This window comes from Bactrocera latifrons, unplaced genomic scaffold (assembly GCF_001853355.1).
Source record: "Bactrocera latifrons isolate USDA-ARS-PBARC rearing strain unplaced genomic scaffold, ASM185335v1 scaffold_84, whole genome shotgun sequence".
NCBI lineage: Eukaryota > Metazoa > Arthropoda > Insecta > Diptera > Tephritidae > Bactrocera > Bactrocera latifrons.
Genome location: NW_017537534.1, coordinates 943,453 through 961,106, shown reverse-complemented (window position 1 = coordinate 961,106; position 17,654 = coordinate 943,453).

The following is a 17,654-nucleotide window of genomic DNA, read 5'->3' as shown; positions in this document are numbered from 1 at the left end:
CAGAGCCACGGAGGTGGTGAGTTCAAATTTTTATACTCTTGCAACAAGTTGTAAAGAGTATAATAGTTTTATTCACCTTACGATTGTACATATCGCCTAAACTAACCGACCGATTTGACTAAATTTAGTACATAGCATTCATAGCATGTGTCACAGTTCAAAAATGGGAGAAATCGGACCACAACCACGCCTACTTCCCAAATAACACAGTTTTAAATTCCTGACTTTTCTCTGTATGTATGTTAATACGAGTACAGGTAAGCTGTTTTGTTTAAAATTTAGGTGTGAACTCGCTGTTACTTTTTTATTCAACTTGGGTCGGGCATCCATATTTTACTTAACATAGATCGGAAGTAACACTTTAATAAGTTTTATCAAATCCTTTCAAGTTTGAATTAGAAGCTTACAAACTTGAGGTTAACACGCACCATAAATTGCAGAAGTTTAATGATTTTGTTAAAGGATAGATTTAGAACCCACTGTCGACGTAAGCATACCCAACAAGTCACGAATACCAAAAACCCAATATATTGGAAGAGTAAGCATGGAAAATAACACATTTTAACTTTACAGGTATGAGAGTTTCGGTTCGAATTGTATATTGGACCGTAAGAAACTTACAGAAACTTTAAGATAAGTCTCTGGCGTCCCTGTTGGATAATTAATCGGCTATTTAACCGATACGTGAATTGCAGCTTAGATTGAGTTTAACATTTATTATTATAAGAACAGAAAGGTCTAGGAAATAATACGTGGTGTTAAATAAATGTGTTTTAGTGGTAAATCAAATGTCTCTGTTGTTAAAATATCTACGAAATATCACTTGGAAACCAATATAAGAAAATTGATTCTAACCAAACAGTAAATGTGAAACAGTAAAAAATGTTTACCAATAAAGCAAAAATATTCTTGATGTCGATATTCTGTTTATCTTTTGAAACAAAATTTTTTTAAATTTGAATTCACAAGCTATATTCCTAAGTTAAATGTAGGTATTCGCCTCGGTGATGTTAAGCTATTGTCTTAAGCATTAGACGCTGGGTGTAATTATGAAAGGAAAAATATAAAATCACATGACAAAGTGGAGCGATAATGCACAGAGTTGCTAAAGCGCTTTGCAGTAAATGCTTCTTAGTTTGCAATTATTATTATTATTGCATAAAAAATAGCTTAATAGCTGGCAAGGACAAAAACTACCAGGTAAATGTATAGAGTTTTCCAATAAGAGTATATGGTTTATTATAGAAAAAATTTGTTAGTTCTTTTATGGTGGTTATCTCCATTATATAGTACATCGAGCAGGAGAAAACGAAGTGCTTCCATATGGGAACTGCGTACTTAAGCATTGACTGTCTAATTTTAGCTAGCAAAACTCTTCTACTATGGCTTGGGACACCAATGTTTTAAATAATTTTCCTCAGGGACGCAGTCACTGTAGCCGCCTCACCACAGGCTTTTTCAATGTGTGCCTTGAAATTTAATCTTGTATCGATCATAACGCCAAGGTATCTGAATGACGATGTTATAGTCAACAATGTTCAATTTGCGAGATTAGCTCTGCCTCTTTTTTTTTTTTACTGGCAAGCTGCAGCTTAGTTGTATAAAGTTAGGTCCTTAATTTTCCGCCACGGTCTCATTGTATTTGTTCTGAATTTGTAAAGGTGCTTTAGCTAGGATCGTTACCGCATTTCGTCCGCATAGTTCTTTATCTGTGCTTCTTTATGCAGCGGTAGTAGTAACACGTCATCCTACAGCACATTCCATAATATCAGTATCGTTCAGCAGTTTCGGGCAGACTGCCAGACAAATAGCTACTAATTGCTCTCAGCAGTAACCCCGGGGTGTTGTTTGTCTCTAACGCCCGTCTGCTGAGTTCAAAGCCTTTTCACGTCAATTGTGATAACTACGCAATATTTTTTATCGCCACGCGTTCGCCTGGTACCCTCTATGGTGTAGGCCGCAGTATCCATCACTTTTCCGACTGCGTCTAATGTGGACCGATGTCTTCTGAATTCAAATTCAGTTTTCAGATAATCCAGGGGTCTCTTCTCGGTTCAACTGTCGACTTGTTTGCCTTTGAAGAAGAACCAGCCGCTATTTCTTCTAAACTTTCGGGTAAACTCTTTTGTTTAGGCACTATGTATAAAACTCGACGAAAACCTTCTTGCCATGATTGATGGCGATTTTAAGTGTCTTTCTCGGAATGACATCAAGTCCTACTGCCTTTGCGTTGCCAATTCTCTATTCCACTTCTATTACCTGCTTCTCATTGACTGTTAAGGCTTCCAGCACGGCTGGTATCATTCTGATTGGGGTTCTTGCGTTGGGAAAATCATTTTCATCACCTTTTCTAGGAGGGTCGGACGGGTCGGTGCTCGACTTATACCCCTCCTGATTTTCGCAGACTAGTCCCTTAGTCATTTTGAAATATTGATCTGAAATTATGCACACGTCCTCAAAGAGGCCTATATAGGACCACTGTAGGGTATAGCTGCTACTAAACGATCGGAATCAAGTGATTTTATGGAAAACCTTTTCATTTGGCGAGGTATATTCACAAAATTTACCTGTTCAAGGATACATCTTAAAACATTTTTATTTTAGACTATATCACCATAGCATATAGCTTCAGTTATTGCAATACAAATCGACTCAAGTCAAATTCTTAACACATATTCCTGATAACCGCCTTCTAGATGTTCTGACAACTCCTGATTAATAACAAGATCTAGATCATTATTGCTATTAAATGCAATAGATCCACACCGATCACCATCCCGTGAAATCCCCTTGTTGTGAGAGTTTCAATGAATAAATTTGCATTTTTTAATAATTTAAATTAAAAGGTGGCAAATTAAAAGGTATTTTGACCTTGGCAACCTTGCGAAATATCAAAATCTCGAGTTCCAGAAAGCAGCCTTTATGCAGTGCGTGCTTCGTGCACAATAACGGCGATATGCTTTCAGTGGCATGCAACTCGCTTAGAAACATACGTACGCAATGTAACACAAGAAAGAGTTGAGAAAAAAGTTGTCTATGTAAATATCTAATAGCAAGTTGCTGAAAAAAGCGAACAACTTAAGCCGAAGAGGCGAACTGAACGGGAATTATCATCGGAGCATGTCTGTTCGCCCACCCACAGCGCAGCTGGTTGGCACACGCCGCCGCTCACCTCAACCCTCCCTGCTAGCGCTAACGTCAGGCGGCATTGTGTTTCACCATTTAAGGCCTTTACTCCTTTTACGGCAACAGCCTCGGTGGCAGCACCAAACTTTTCATCATTACAATTTAAATTCAAATGCGTCTTACCGCACGCCACCACACCCCTGGACCTTGCCACCCATTTTGTTTGGCGACAGCTGTTTGCAAGATTGCCGACTGACTGTTAATGCATTGCCTTTATGTTGCCGTTGCTTTGGCTCTTTTTGTACTCGTACGCAGCTGTTGTTGTCGTTGTAGCGATTGGTTAGCTTCGTCAGTGCTGCTTTCAACATGCCTTAACGCAAAATCCTTTTATGCTGGAATTTCAATTTTGAAGCTTTAAACGCAAAAGTTGATTATTTCGCATGGCAGCTCGAAAGCGAAGAAGAGACTGGTGTTGCGTACATTGCGAGGTGGACAAGAAGGCTGGCAAGCAGAGGGAAGTACTTGCTAGAAGAATTAGAAGAAGAAGAATGAGGTTATGGCACATGCATGAATACATTCAGTAGACGCGGCAAGCTCGCGCCGAGTGGGCCGAGTAAGTTGGGTAACAACAGCAATAACACTGACGACTGGGCTTGCGGCAACATCTGAACCGGTAGTAACGCCTCCGTTGGCACGGGATTTTCCTCATTTACAACGTCTAGCACATGATCGCTCCACGCTCGGATGCCTCTACACTCTGGCATTAAGTCCGATTTCTGTATCTTTTGTAGTTGTTGCTAGTTCCCGCCGTCGTTAATGTCATTACTGCGATTTTTCTTATCTGTTGATACTGTTTCTGGTGCTTTTCTTACGTATCACATTGCTGCCGCCCGTTATTTGACCTTATCACTGCTAACATTTATTCCATTTTGTGTTAGTTATAGAGCATTGGTTCTACTTGTTCTATTGGTAGGAAAATAATTCATATATTTAGCTCTAAGAATATATAGAAACTCCTAACAAAGGAACGCTAACTCCATAGGCTAAATGAATGGTATGTTCTTGCTTCAACGAAGTGAGTTCTCATGGATTAGTTCTCATTAAATAAGGAGACCCTTAAAATATACATATGTAAGAAATGTTCAGCGTGACGAGATGCGTCGATTTCGCCATTTCTGTGTATACAGTAAACCCGCTTAAGTGCCCCATAAAAGATTCTAGCATTTTGAGGCACTTAGGCGGGTTGGGTACTTAAAAGAGCCACTTAAATCCTTCGATGCGAATATTAAGCCCAAAAATGTTGGTAATTTAATCGGATTCGGTTTGGCTATACACGAAATGGTCGTTCAGCTTTTGATATAGTTAACGGTTTTATCTTTTTGTTATTGTGTTTGGGAGAACTTTAATTTTATAAAGAATCGTCGTAAGCTTAGGAATGATTATGCCATGTTTTTTACTTTGACCTTATTCTTTGAGAATGACATTGAGAATCAAAACTGTCTGTTGGTCGATCGACCTGTCAGTACTGATGGAGCTTAAGATATTAGACACATCCCCAAAARAAAAGCGACCCTTTTATCCCAATGCTGATACGAATGAACTTCTTTCGAATACTTTGGTATTTTCTTTAATCAGTAATCATTTAGAAGATCACGTTTACTTGTTGACCACGTGTTTCAGTCTTCAATATATCTACCCTCATAGAAACCTTATCTACTTTAAAAGGTAAGATTCAAGATATAAAATTTATAGAAATAGTCTTAACTTTAGAAAGATTTATCTCAGTCATTATTGAAAATCAGGTTGTTAATTAGCCCTCTTGGAAGCTCTAATCACATAGGTCTCATATATTGTATCTTGTCAAATACAGCTACTAAATAAGCTGTTGTTTGGATATCACGATTTAGATTGGTCAAATGTCTCTTTAGAGAGGGCAATGGGAGCCGTGGAAGATACCCCGTCTCAGCCGGCTAAAGAGGACGTTGACAGTCCTCCATTCATGCTTTGTATTTCGCCGAAACCAATTTACCAATTTTTTAAAGGTGAAATCATAAGTGTAGGTTTCATAAAATGACCATATTACTAAGTTCCATTTTGTAAAAAAGCAGACGCTTTTTCTATCCAAAAAGCAACTTTATGGAATGCTTTGTGTTACTGCTGTTCCAAGGCCTGATTTTTTCCTCTTGGATCAATTGTTTGAAACAAGCCTTGAAAGAGCTGAATGGGCTGAGGCAGCTTAAGGGAATTGTGTTCCCAGCTGTTGTCTTTACATTTCCTTCTTTTCCTATAAGACTAGTACCCAGATGATTTTAACCGCTTAACCTAACGAAAGTCTAGTTATAGCCTGGTTGCATAGCCAAATACAGCGAATTAGGTTGTTTTCCACCTCCTTAGAACATGGGTTGACCGTATGCTAGAAATACCTTAATCGGTCGATAGATCTCGGAAACATAAAGATTTTATGGAAGTATTCCGCATTGGTACGTGAATCTGATATCATTATGAATGTGGCAAAACAAGGAGAGACAATGAAATTCAAAGGGTCTGATTCAAGTAGATTTCCTTAACATATCAATTTAGTTTATGACTTTTTCCGTTCAAATCGCGTTCAATGTTATTGTTATTTCTTAACTTTTATTTGAGAAAGCAGCTTAGTCTATCATTAAAATACTACTAAAGCTACAGTTAAAACCGCGTTTAAGGCACAAACACAGTAGCGATGGACTTCACTAGCAGTTCGCACTCATTAATGGCAGCTACACGGCTTTAAAGTCCATAAACTTGCCGCTTGCCGCATATTCCGACGGGCTGCAACTGATGAGAATCTTATCAAGCCCCAAATAAACTAAACTACATAACATTCGTCTCATTCCTTGACACCCCCCCCAGACACCTCCACCATAAACGAGGTATAATAATCGTATGTTAGGACGTGCCTTAAGTCTTATCGGCAGCCAAGCACTGGTGTGCTCACAAAACGGAGGAAAATGCGAATGCAAAGCAACAACAAAAAGCGCCGGCAACAGAAAGTCTGCAACACAGAACCCACACAGAGTAATTTAAAATGCTTTAATGTGAAAAATGCCGACTTTGCCGAATTTGTCGCACTCAGCTGTGCTGGCGCTTAATCGCTGCTCTGGACTTGAGCGCACACATCAGCCATAAAAAGCAAAAATGTAGCCAGCCAACGTTAGTTGCCCAAGTTGCCTGCTATCGGAGATTATACATATGTATGTATGCGAGTGATGAAGACGGGGGATGAAGAGACCGGACTGGAGGTGTGAGCACTCGCGCGCGGTTATAAGCGTATAGTGTAGCACCGCTGACGCCCAGGAGCTGCACAAACACCAGCGCACAACCCACCACCCATTTCCTTGGCTGAAGTGGAGGCGAACTGATACGCAGCGACTTGACATTCGCCGCAGCGCCACCCCAAAACCAACAACAGCGAAATGTGTTAGCGCTGTGTGGCAACAACAACATGCACATATCCAGCGAGTTATTTTAGAATAAAAGCAAATACAACGTCCAATGAGTCTAAAACTTTTGCTGGCCAAGCGAAAAAGACACATACATACACGTTCATCAAAAAAGTGGAAAAACAAAAGTATCTCATACAAAAGTTCGAAAAAGGGAGTTAAAAAATTAAAACAAATAAGATGAATAAGCAAGGCTTGGCCTTCCCACTTCGCTGAGAATTTAACTTTTGGTTTCATAAATCGAACCCTTCCCTCAAGTTCCTTAATTATCTACTGTTGAATAATTAAGGAACTGTTTCTAGGAGAGGATAACACTAGATCCTTTCTAAGTGTTTGGTGGTTATTCGGTCTCGGCGCCAGTCAAAGCGACTATTCGTAAGTGATTCGCTTGATTCCACAGAGATCATAAGAGCGTTGAAGACGACAACGACAGTGGACGTCGAAAAAAGACTGTTTCGGGGGAATATATCAAAAAAATCTGCATTTTTTGGATCGATGAAAACGAGGTTAATTGAGATGAGTGACAGTGTTAAGGTATCAAGGCAACGCGTCGAATTTGTCATGTTCAAGCAGCTCGAAACGACGAAATAAACCTTTAGATTATTTCCAGTTCTGTTTGGAGCTACTTTCTCACAGTTTAATCCAGTTTTCGTATCAATATGGGATAATGAATAAAACACTAATTCAATATTCGAGTACACTATACGCGCTGAACCGAATCCAGTGCGAGGAAAGATGCAATAATATGCTAGATGGGTTATCGAGTCTTTAAAAGGGAAAATTTATAAATCTATAATTGCAAATAGTATACGAAATTATTATGGTCATGTGTTCATGTTCTGAGAACATTTTTCTTGCACGATAGAAAGACTATTTGAAAAAACGAAAAATATTCCGGCAAACTAGTCTTCAACAAAACAAGAGATGCATACTAGTTAAGGCGAATAATGAAATATTATATTGGTAGTATCATTTTACTAGTCCTGAGATTGCTCCTGTTAGGGGTCAAGTACTATAATCTACTAATTGGAAATATCTACATATAGGGTGTCGAGGAAGTATAGCGAAAATGTTTTTATTGAAATAAATGAGATTCTGTGACAAATGGTCAATTGTCGAGGAGTAAGTTAAGGTTGGACCTTTGTTAAGGTTTGAAGCGTTGTATCGTCGACGCTACTAAATTTGCTGTTTCATAGGGACATTCTTCAACAAGGACATTTGGTCACTGAAAATTCTTTGGCAACTTCAGAATTTAATTTATCTAAAGTCTTTTTCAGCTTTGAATAATCAAAATTAGGGTACATTGCGCACCCTATACATGAGTTCGTAAAACATGCCGAAAACAAAAGAAGAGAAGCGAACCATGTTTATGTAGCTAAACACACACCGTTTCGTCTTACAAACTTATGTATGTATGTTGTATGAGCACAGCCACGAATGTGAAAAAGAATAGGTATTCTCATACGAGCTGCCAAGTTTGGGTGAATAAGAGACGAAGCGCTGGTTGGGAGGAATTTAGTACGCTAAACTAGGAAAATTGCAAGTGAAGCAAAGAGTTGAGTTCGACTCTTTCAACTTTTCGCTGGTGCAGGCAAAAGAATACATACTCGTACTATAAATAAATAAAAAAGATGAGAAAAGCGGAGCGAAGACAGTGCGAATAGCGTTGGCAACAACAACAAGCCCCGTGGTGTTCGCGTTTAGATATATGCATTTGTGTGCATTTACATGTGTGTGTTTGTGCCTAGAAGGGAGCGAAGCACATACAATCGTACCAAACTCAATACTCGAACACAAATAACAACTTACATACACACATATACAAGCATTCTTGCCGCACAAAGAATTGCTAGAATATCCTGCGAAAGTAACGAAGTTAAAGCACACAGAACGAGAGCTTTAAGAATTTAATGTGGTCTATTTGTACAAATTCGTTTCTCTCTCGCAACATGTTGACAAAGACTACACTCATACAATAGTTTTGTTCATTTAACGGTTATTTCTAATACCTAAAACTTATCGAGATAGATATAGACTTATATATACATATACATATACATCTGTCTCTTATACACATCTAGATGTGTATAAGAGACAGCGTTTCTCTCTCGCAACATGTTGACAAAGACTACACTCATACAATAGTTTTGTTCATTTAACGGTTATTTCTAATACCTAAAACTTATCGAGATAGATATAGACTTATATATACATATACATATACATATATAATAGTTATATAAATTAGAATGATGTGACGTGTTGAAATTGACGAAACTTGGAACACATGTTCCTTGACATCATAAGAATCTACATATGTATGTACTACAGATCCAAACGAAGATACAAAACAGTGGTACAAGGAATCACATTGGAGAAGCGCATCTGTGGGATGAAAACTTAAAAAAAGTGGCTCTGTTCAGTTTAATGCATGCGCATGCTTCACAAATCACAAGAACTATTTAAATCAAACTCACTGAGGTAAAATCAAATGATAACCACCGCCACTCCCCATACGTATGTACATATATAACAGTTATGTTGACAATAATTTAAAGGTGATAACTCAATAAATAGATGCGTCATAGACACAAATTGTGCACTCGAAATGGGACGAGAGGGCTTAGTAGTCTAATACCGACTCAACTTAGACAATGGGCATGACACCGCCCATCTGAAAGTGAAATGCCTTATTTTAAGAACCACTCGACCGATTTCAACCAAATCTTTGGCACTACGGTCAAATGGGTTGAGGCTGATCGACTTCGCCGAGACCCGATATATGGTTATCTGTAGTACTAGATTCCAGCACAAGAAAATACATCAAACTACCTGGCTGTCTCCGGATGGAAAAGCCACCAACCACATCGATCATGTTGTGATAGACGGAAGTCACGTTGCCAGTGTTCTAAACGTGTGTAAGCTCCGAGGTTCTAACATCGACTCGGACCGCTATATTGTTGCATTTAAGATTCGCACCCGCCTCTGTACAGCAAAAAAACGCACGTCAACAATCACAAGGAAGGTTCGATGTCGAGAAGTTGCAATCACAACAGACATCCGAACGATTTTCTACTCAAAGCGGCGTGGGTCGATGGATTGCCGGCCGAGCTATTCAAACACGGCGGCGAATACTACTAAGGAGCATGTATCAACTTCTTTGTAAAATATGGTCGGACGAAACATGCTCAAGGATTGGAATTTAAGTGTGCTCTGCCCAATCCACAAAAAGGGAGACCCCACAATCAGCGCCAACGACAGTGGAATAAGCCTCCTCAACATCGCGAATAAGGCTCTATCGCAACGTATTGTGTGAAATATTAAAGCCCACCGTCAACAAACTGATTGGACCACGATGTCTGAACTTGGTATCCCCGCAAAACTAATATAGGATCGGGAAGAACCTCCCAAAACCGTTCGATACCAAACGAGGATTCAGAAAAGGCGACCCCCTTACAATCGTTTATGAGAGTGTACAGCTGCTGGCGTATGCCGATGATATTGATATCTTCGGCCTCAACACCCGCGCCGTTAGTTCTGCTTACTTCAGACTGCAAAAGGAACCAAAACAAATGGGTCTGGCATTGAACGAGGGCAAGACGAAATATCCCTTGTTGTCAAACAAAAAGTCGTCGCACTCGCGACTTGGCTCTCACGTCACTGTTGACAACGTCCGGTGTGTTTAACGTGGGTACCTGCTGACGACAGCCTTTCTCCACGGCACTCAATAGTACAGCGGATCAAATCAATGCGTTGATCAGCGCCCTGAGAATGCTAAACATTTTCAGTAACAATTGGCAGTGTGTAATGGACACACTAACCACCTTCGTAGGGTCAAGGTCATCTAAAACCTCTGCTGTACTTTGGGTCCGGCACCCGGTTGCAATGCAACTCCACAAAGTCACTTCTTCCCGCATTTGGGTTTTAACCACAAATCACTCTTGACAGTCATGTCTTTGAAGTCGTCGATAATTTCGTCTATTTTTGAACAAGTATAAATACCACCAACAACGTTAGCCTGGAAGTCCAACACAGGATTACTCTTGCCAACAGGTGCTACTTTGGACTGTGTAGGCAATTGAGAAGTAAGTCCTCTCTCGACGAACAAAAACCAAACTCTATAAGTAACTCATTATTCCCGTCTTGTTAAATGGTGCAGAGGCTTGGACGCTGACAACAACCGATGAGTCAACGTTGGGAGTTTTCGAGAGAAAAGTTCTGTGAAAGATGTATGGTCCTTTGCGCGAATGGCCACGGCGAATATCGCATTCGATAGAACGATAAGCTGCACTAGATATACGACGACATCGACATAGTTCAGCGAATTAAAAGACAGCGGTTATGCTGGCAGGGTCATGTTGTCCGGATGGACGAAAACACTCCAGCTCTGAAAGTATTCGGCGCAGTACCCGCCGGCGGAAGCAGAGGAAGAGGAAGACTTCTACTCCGTTGGAAGGACCAGGTGGAGAAGGAATTGGTGCCACGTAGCGAAAAGAAGAAACGATTGGCGCGCTATTGTTAACTCGGCTATAACCGCGTAAGCGGTGTCTACGGCAGTTAAGAAGAAGAAGAAGAAAACCGCACTGATAAGGTCCAGTCAGTTTCTTGCCGGTGGGCTTTAATCTTTCACACAATACGCTCGATAGAACCTTATATGTTATGTTGAGAACGTTTATTCCACCTTAGTTGACACAGATTATGGGGTCTCCCTTTTTAAGTATTGGACAAATTACACTTAAATTATAATTGGTGGGCATGCTTTCTTTCGACCATATTTTAAAAAGAAGCTGATGCGTGATCCTTATCAAATATTCGACCGGTAATCCGGTACGCTTTGTTGTCCTTCAGACCGGGGATCCCTATTCGAACTTTTTCATGGTCGAGCAATGGTCCGTCCGCTCCATCATTGATTGGGGAATTGGATTCACCATTTCCTGATGTCAAGTTTTCACTGCCATTCAGTAGGTTCGAGAAGTGTTCCCTCCATAATTTCAATATGGTCTGAGTATCACTTGATCACCACTGGGGGTTCTACAAGAGAATTATTTGGTCTTGAAACCTTCTGTTGGCGCCGCATCTTTTCGTAGAAATTTCGAGCACTATCCCTGTTGGCCAGCTGCCCAAGCTCTTTATACAGGCACATTTGGGCCTCTCGTTTTTGTCTGCAAATGCGTCTCCCTGCCTTTCTCACCTGTTCTTTTGCCTATTCCAAAAACCTATGGTACCGTTTGCCGCTGTACGTAAGGAGCGTGAAATGCAGTTCCGCTTTGGAAATGCTTCGTTGAAATCAATATTATGAGTATGTCCTCATTCTAGTGCTAGAGTGCTAAAGATAATCAAAAATTTTCGACTCGTTCGCAGCGAGTCGACGGAAACGGTGGCTAAGCCACGACTGATGTGATATAGGATTGATGGTATTGGCGGAAAACAATTTACTATAAGATCCTATTTTAAGTCCAAAGTCCTTTGCTATCAATAATTGGAACGTTTGAAGGAATTAATTCCCCAGAAATGAGCTTTGGCTGCTATGAGAGGCATTATGTTCCGGATAAATCCAGGCGGCCACACCGTACTTAAGGTGTATGCGTGGACCTTGAACCAAGTGATAGTAAGTTAGATACATGCCTCATTTTGGAAAAAGATACGAAAGTCAATTATTCAAAAGAAATTATGATTTCACATAATTTACAGGGAGTTCGACTACACATATTGGAATGGACAAATAGAACAACATAATATAAGTGAGCCAAAAAGTCATTAATCGATATTGGATAAAATGTTAACCTCTTTCCAGGCTTTCAGGTATTGAGAGACCAAACTATTCAAACTTCGTGACTTCACTTGCTATTCTTTAAGTAGCTGAGCTCTGAAAATTTCTAATTTTACTAACAAATGAATCCACGGTTAGTTAAGCAAAGAATAAAACATTGCTAGTCTCTAAGGTGTGCTGAATAATAAGTGTAGGGACTGAATTAGTAAAAAGTTTTTGTTTTTGTATTTATTTTGTTCGAGTTTCATGCACATTAAAATCTTTGTGTGCGGAGTTTGTAAGATTTTCCTTTATCAATGAGTTGCACAGTTATCAGCAGTCTTTGAACAAAGCAGTCGCCATTCTATCTGGCAATCATTTATCCTTTCACGTGCGAGAGTCTTCTTCTTTGTCAAGCCTTCTTTCCATACGTACGTGCGCCAATGCAAACCTTATTGCAACCGAACACACACACACACACACATTCACACACATAATTACATATTTCGTAACACAATTTAAGCTAGTCAATTTTTATGAGCAAAGTTTTTCTTTGTGCTCGAGGCCTGCCGCCAAAGCAAACTTGCCGCACTGGCACCAAGACACACAACCACTCGGAATAACAACCATTCATGAGGTCTCGTCTCTGCCCGACACCTCTAAACATCCCAATACAAAAGAGCTCGCATAGATATCAGCGAAATTTTTGGAAACGTTGTAATGCTTCCCAGCCAAAGCAGACCAATGTGCACATACAGCTGAACATACATATACGAGTATACTACAGCAAATGTTACCACCAAGCAGCGCGCGATGAGGAGTAGGAGGCAAGTTGGTGAATAACGGCACACAGCTGAGCACATGAATGGGCGGCAAGGGCGAAAAAGCAAGGCAATCAAAGAAAAGCTTTGGTAGCAACGACGGCGCGAATACATGGCGATAAGCATTGCCGATAAGAAGGGTGCGCTTGTGCACCGCCAACGGAAAGATACACACTCACATACAACCACAGCTACATAACAAAACCCAGTAGAAAGTTGACGGTTGCCGGCACTTACATATGTATATACCTAACAAAATTTACTAAACCATTTTTAACAAAGGAATGCATTAAAATTTGTCCACAATATATTAACTACACAACCGATAAACAGACAATGCTGTTACACTCTCTTTTGCATGTCATTTTAGCTTCGTCTCAGTGAAATCTGACTCAAGGCTAAGCAGATGATCGCTGGGAGCTCATCACCGCAGCTGCAATACTCTTCATATAACTAAACTATTTTGTCGACCGATCAATTTGTATCACAGTTATATGCTATAGTGGTCCAATATTTCTGACAAATGAGCGAATTCATGGGAAGAAAAGTACGTGTGCAGAATTTCAGATCGTCATTCTTTCTGAGTGTTACAAACTTCAGGATATGAAGAACTGGTTGAAATGAACTGTGCATTAAAACCACAGAAAGAAACACCTAAATAAAATAAAGTCTGAATATAACATCATTGAAATGGCCTCCACATTATGTTTAGATGAACGCAACTTTCGAGAACTTATTCAACTAAATCAAGTCGTATGTCATGAGTAGCTTGTTCAATATTGAAGTAGAAGTAGTCTCATGTCATTCAATGTCACTATTTCTTGAAATAATTTAATCTCCACACTTTTCTCGTTGTACGTGCTATATGGTATGGAACCCCGGCTTATTAGAACCAGATATTGTCAAGATCAACTTCTTCAAATTGCGGCCATAAGAAGTAAACTATCATCGATCTATAATATTCTTCATTGACAGTAATGGTGTCACCAGCTTCATTTCGAAAGAAATATGAACCGATGACTCCATCAGACTAAAAACCACACTAAACTGTCAATTTTGGTGAATATAATTTTTGTTCATGAATAATTTGTAGATTTTCTTCTCATCAGAATCGACAGTTTTGTTTATTTACCACACCACTCAGATGAAAGGGAACCTCATTTTCTGATTTTCTTAAAAAAAATCGTTAACTTTTTAAAGTTGTTCCAAAACAAAATTTGCATATTCACACCGATTACGGTGATACAATCGATTCAGTTCTTGAGTGAGAACAATTTTATATATTATACGCTAGGTTGTGGTTCCAAACAGTCTCGAATCTTGAGAATGTCTTGGAATCGACAAATTGTGTCTTGAGTAACATTTACCTGAACGGCAGCAATATTTTCATTACTTCAAGCCTTTCTTTGTCTTAAGATTGGGGAAAACCAGCAATGCTCTATATGCGTGTAGGTAGATTCACGGCACGCCCTGGGGGATCTCTCCCTCTCTCACCTATCGGAAGCCAATGGAAAGAGTTCAGAGGCTCGCTATGCTGTGCATAACGGGAGCTTTAAGAACACCTCCAACGGTCGCTCTTGAACTAGTACTAAGCCTGCCATCTATAGATCACTTCGCTGAAAACTGCGCAGCAAAATCGGCGGGAAGACTATTGTCCTCATAGAAATTTACACATAGAAACTTCGGGCATAGCTCAATGGGTAATGGCGGTTGGGCAAACACCGACTACATGACCTCCTATTTAACTGGGCTTCTTTCAAGTAAAGATAGTAAAAGATGGCTGGCGTAAAGGTATATTAGCCACGCGCAACACTCTAAACATCTATACTGATTTCTCGAAAATGAAGTATAGAGCTGGTGCGGGAATATACTGCCCAAAGTTAGGCATAAGACAACCTTTCAAGTTGCCGAACCACTTCAGTATATTTCAAGCTGAGGTCTTTGCTATTGTGAAAGCAACGGAGATAGGCTCTAATGGCCCTGCAGGCAATTCCAGAGTCAACATCTACGTATACAGCCAAGCAGCCATCAAATAGTAATTTCGTATCGCACATCGCAGAAGTGTTTTGGAAAGCAGGGCAGCAGGGCAAAAGTTTTGCCAGAAGTAAGCAACTTCATTTCTATTGAGTGCCAGGTCACACAGGTATCGACGGCAACGAAATAGTGGACGAGATTGCCAAGAACAGCGTACGGCTAACGTCCAAAATCGCGACAAACATTGGGAAACCCATGCATTGTCTATATGACGGAAGCATGGTTAGGAAAATCAGAATACGATGGACTGAACTACTTGGGTGCAAGACTGTAATAGTAATGTGGATAGGAAATACACATGCTTCGTATTGGCACTCGATAGAAGAGACTTTAGGAAAATGATCAGAATTCAGAATGGGGCTGACAGATCGAGAAAATTGAGGAAATGTTTAGAGAAGGGCACTACGGAAACAGTGGAGCATCTCTTATGCTTTTGTCCCGCATTGACAAGACTACGCTGTAAGCATCTGGGGTCCCCATGGTATGATACACTGGAGGAGATATCGATAGTGAGACCGCAGAGTCTGTTAAAATTCATGTCAAGCGCAGGCATCCTAAAGAATAACTACATTACTTGTACCTAGGAACCTAAACCGTGGGATAAGCCTCCTCAACATTGCATATAAGGTTCTATCGAGTGTATTGTGATTGGACCTTACCAGTGTGGCTTCAGACCTGGAAAATCAACAACCGACCAGATATTCACCATGCGCCAAATCTTGGAAAAGACCCGTGAAAGGAGAATCGACACTCACCACCTCTTCGTCGATTTCAAAGCTGCTTTCGACAGCATGAAAGGAGCTACCTTTATGCCGCGATGTCTGAATTTGGTATCCCCGAAAAACTAATACGGCTGTACTATATAAACTGACGTTGAGCAACACCAAAAGCTCCGTCAGATTCAGGAAGGACCTCTCCGAGCCGTTCGATACCAAACGAGGTTTCAGACAAGACGACTCCCTATCGCGCAATTTCTTCAACCTGCTTCTGGAGGAAATAATTAGAGCTGCAGAACTAAATAAAGAAGGTACAATCTTCTATAAGAGTGTACAGCTGCTGACGTATTCCGATGATATTGATATCAAGGTCCTCTCTCGACAAACAAAAACCAAACTCTATAAGTCACTCATAATTTCCGTCCTGCTATATGGTGCAGAGGCTTGGTCGATGTCAACAACGGATAAGTCGACGTTGCGAGTTTTCGAGAGAAAAGTTCTGCGAAATATTTATAGTCCTTTGCGCGTTGGCCACGGCGAATATCGCATTCGATTTAACGATGAGCTGTACGAGATATACGACAACATTGACATAGTTCAGCGAAATAAAAGACAGCGTCTACGCTATATTGTCCGGTTGGGCAAAAACACTCCAGCTCTGAAAGTATTCGACGCAGTACCCGCCGGGGGAAGCAGAGGAAGAGGAAGACCTCCTCTCCGTTGGAAGTACCAAGTGGAGAAGGACCTGTCTTCACTTGGAATATCTAATTGACGCCACGTAGCGGCAAGAAGAAACGACTGGCGCGCAGTTGTTAACTCGGCTATAACCGCGTAAGCGGTGACTACGCCAATGAAGAAGAAGAAGAGGAACCTAAACCTTACTGAATACTATTAAAAAAAACAGATCTTGACATATTAAAAATTTCTGCAACGACGTTTAGAAATCATATCATCTCCATTGGAAAACCCAATATAATACTTCCCCAAACCTTCCCAAACTTCTTGACTTAAAGAGATAATACCAAATATCTAATGGTTGTGCATAGCGCACCTGCATAAACGTGTGAATTTTTATACCAAATTTAGATATGGCGTCAAATAGACACTTCCTGTCTCTCTCATACAGCACATCATACAGCACAAATCACAGTATTTGTCTCAAACAAATATTCTGCACCAAAACTTGCATTTAAGTACTGCCGACCACTTTTCGTCATATTTAATACTTTTCTTTAACTCCTTCGTTCTTGTATTTCTTGTTTTGAGAGATGTGTATCAGCTGGTATGGTGTCAATGGGATTTCACAGCTTCTAAGACAAAATTAAAGCAAATTGAAATCAATTGAAATAAAACCCTCAAAAAGAACTTGTTTATTCAATAGGCTTCTAGTGGACCTTATTAATGGTATTTGATCCCGTATGTGGTAAATGTTATGGATCAATATGAACAACTTGGGCCTAAGAGAGTATGAGCCTAGAACCTGTTGCGAATGCCACGCAGAATATTTCTCGAATTCGCAATTTTATATATTAGTAAAAAATCGACCCATTATAATGTATATAGACCCTTAAGAAAGTGAAAAATGTTATAAAAAAGTATACCGTTATAGTCCATAATTTTCATCACTTGCTGCACCCTCGTCGGTTCCAAAGTCTTCCTTAACGCACTACGCGGTGAATTTCATATTCGGCGTAAGGGTAAGGTGTTGGAGGGACTGGCATCAGCATCT